The sequence below is a fragment of the Xenopus laevis genome, chromosome 3L (assembly GCF_017654675.1).
Source record: "Xenopus laevis strain J_2021 chromosome 3L, Xenopus_laevis_v10.1, whole genome shotgun sequence".
NCBI lineage: Eukaryota > Metazoa > Chordata > Amphibia > Anura > Pipidae > Xenopus > Xenopus laevis.
Genome location: NC_054375.1, coordinates 138672526 through 138676117, shown reverse-complemented (window position 1 = coordinate 138676117; position 3592 = coordinate 138672526).

Sequence of the window (3592 nt, the reverse complement as noted above, 5' to 3'; positions counted from 1 at the left end):
CACATAGAGACAGTGAATTACACATAAACAGATAGGAAGTTAGGAGCCTTCCTGCAAATGACGATTGAAAGAAAGGTTCCCAAATTGCAGGGGTGTGACTCGTAGGGACTACGGCACCAAATGGGGGGCTCAGTCTGAAGACTGGTTGGACCATCTGCACATGCACCCCAAGTCATATAAACATACCCCAAAGATACTAGCGAGTTGCACTGGGGAATAACAGGCTTCTTGGCTGTGAAGGAATTAGTCAGATGTCTGGGAAAGTCCGTTCTGCAGCTAGGGTTATGAATTCTATCTATATAGAATATATTAATAAATATATAATACACAAAAGCCATGAATATCTTGTAAATTATATCCTTATAAACGGTGAGTAGTGATGTCATCAGTTATAAACGGTGAGTAGTGATGTAATTTCTGTCACATGACTCACTAAAATTTGTGTATTATAATAAATAAAGTACCCCCAGTTGTAAAATATGAGGATATTAGAAGTTACCTCGGAGTTCCATGACCTGTATAAAAACACTCGGCCTTCGGCTTCGTGTTTTTATATGGTCATGAAACTCCTCGGTAACTTATAATATCCTTATATTTTACAAGAGGGGGTACTTTATTCACTATATATTGTTGTAGGAAAATTGGTCAATGTTTACAGAATTTGCATAATTTTTTTTTCACCCTCTCCTAATCAAAGACCTCCAGTGGCAATGGCTCATTGTAACACATGATGAATTTCCTTCCTTTTCCTCTATGAACCCTTACAATTTGCTGTATCTTTTAACTATTTATCTTTCAGAAAAACATCAGCCACTAATGTATCGACTGTAACACCAAAGCACAGGGAGCATGCTCAGTAGAGGTTTGTGGATAACAAGCTGTGTAACTGTAGGCACTGTCACTGGTAAGGCTTCGCCTGGAGTATGTAGGGCAGTTTTGGGCTGAAGAGAGTGCAGTTTTGTGCAACCAAACTGGTTAAAGGGATGGGTGATTTAAATTATGAGGGTAGACTGTCATGGTTGGGGTTGTTTTCTCCATAAAAAATGTGATCTTAAGATCTACACTTAGTTTATTATATGTAGCTGTATATCATGTATATATGTTAGTGTATAAATAGGTCTGAAACTCTGAATAAGTATGTGTATGTACAATATGTGCATTGGGATTGGACTTGGTGAACTTTGGTCTTTCTTCCCAGAGACTACTACTATAGGCACCATCTCTCCCTACTATACCTGCTATCCCACAGTCACACTCCCTTCCCAGAGACTATTATCCCACTGTTACTATAGGCACCATCTCTCCCTACTATACCTGCTATCCCACAGTCACACTCCCTTCCCAGAGACTATTATCCCACTGTTACTATAGACACCATCTCTCCCTACTATACCTGCTATCCCACAGTCACACTCCCTTCCCAGAGACTATTATCCCACTGTTACTATAGGCACCATCTCTCCCTACTATACCTGCTATCCCACAGTCACACTCCCTTCCCAGAGACTATTATCCACTGTTACTATAGGCACCATCTCTCCCTACTATACCTGCTATCCCACAGTCCCTTCCCAGAGACTATTATCCACTGTTACTATAGGCACCATCTCTCCCTACTATACCTGCTATCCCACAGTCACAGTCCCTTCCCAGAGACTACTATCCCACTGTTACTATAGGCACCATCTCTCCCTACTATACCTGCTATCCCACAGTCACAGTCCCTTCCCAGAGACTACTATCCCACTGTTACTATAGGCACCATCTCTCCCTACTATACCTGCTATCCCACAGTCACAGTCCCTTCCCAGAGACTACTATCCCACTGTTACTATAGGCACCATCTCTCCCTACTATACCTGCTATCCCACAGTCACAGTCCCTTCCCAGAGACTACTATCCCACTGTTACTATAGGCACCATCTCTCCCTACTATACCTGCTATCCCACAGTCACACTCCCTTCCCAGAGACTATTATCCACTGTTACTATAGGCACCATCTCTCCCTACTATACCTGCTATCCCACCGTCACACTCCCTTCCCAGAGACTATTATCCCACTGTTACTATAGGTACCATCTCTCCCTACTATACCTGCTATCGCACAGTCACACTCCCTTCCCATAGACTATTATCCCACTGTTACTATAGGCACCATCTCTCCCTACTATACCTGCTATCCCACAGTCACACTCCCTTCCCAGAGACTATTATCCCACTGTTACTATAGGCACCATCTCTCCCTACTATACCTGCTATCCCACAGTCACACTCCCTTCCCAGATACTATTATCCCACTGTTACTATAGACACCATCTCTTCCTACTATACCTGCTATCCCACAGTCACACTCCCTTCCCAGAGACTATTATCCACTGTTACTATAGGCACCATCTCTCCCTACTATACCTGCTATCCCACAGTCACACTCCCTTCCCAGAGACTATTATCCCACTGTTACTATAGGCACCATCTCTCCCTACTATACCTGCTATCCCACAGTCACACTCCCTTCCCAGAGACTATTATCCACTGTTACTATAGACACCATCTCTCCCTACTATACCTGCTATCCCACAGTCACACTCCCTTCCCAGAGACTATTATCCACTGTTACTATAGACACCATCTCTCCCTACTATACCTGCTATCCCACAGTCACACTCCCTTCCCAGAGACTATTATCCACTGTTACTATAGGCACCATCTCTCCCTACTATACCTGCTATCCCACAGTCACACTCCCTTCCCAGAGACTATTATCCACTGTTACTATAGACACCATCTCTCCCTACTATACCTGCTATCCCACAGTCACACTCCCTTCCCAGAGACTATTATCCCACTGTTACTATAGACACCATCACTCCCTACTATACCTGCTATCCCACAGTCACACTCCCTTCCCAGAGACTATTATCCCACTGTTACTATAGGCACCATCTCTACCTACTATACCTGCTATCCCACAGTCACACTCCCTTCCCAGAGACTATTATCCACTGTTACTATAGACACCATCTCTCCCTACTATACCTGCTATCCCAGTCACACTCCCTTCCCAGAGACTATTATCCCAGTTTGGTGGCTGGTTTATGGGCTACATGGTGTGCAAAGTGGTCAACAACATCATGTCTGCCACAGCCCTAAGAGAAATTGACAATGGTGATGTGATATTTTAAGCTACTTAAAAAATGCCTGACCTTAAATGTCCCAAACTGTTCCATTAACCATGTTTATAATGGATTGTAGACTGCTCATGTGCTGGGGCAGTTGCATTTGGCCCTAATGAACAGAACAATAGAACAACTGGCCATTTATACGGTAGCTGACAGTTTGGCAGTTCCCTGTGCATGGCCACCTTGCAAATCAGAAGAATGTCTATTACACATACCAGGAAAAACTTTTTAGCAAAACAGTCTGCGCGAACTTGTGTTTTGACGTCAGTGCACCTGCCAATCTTTTTACTCACACACTTGTTCTTGTGTTCTTCACAAGTTCCTTCCTTCCCATTGGCCTTCAATCCCGCGCTCCTCCCCTTTCCTTATGAGGATTTAGTTTCGCCCGCTGGCCTGACGCATGGAGTTACAG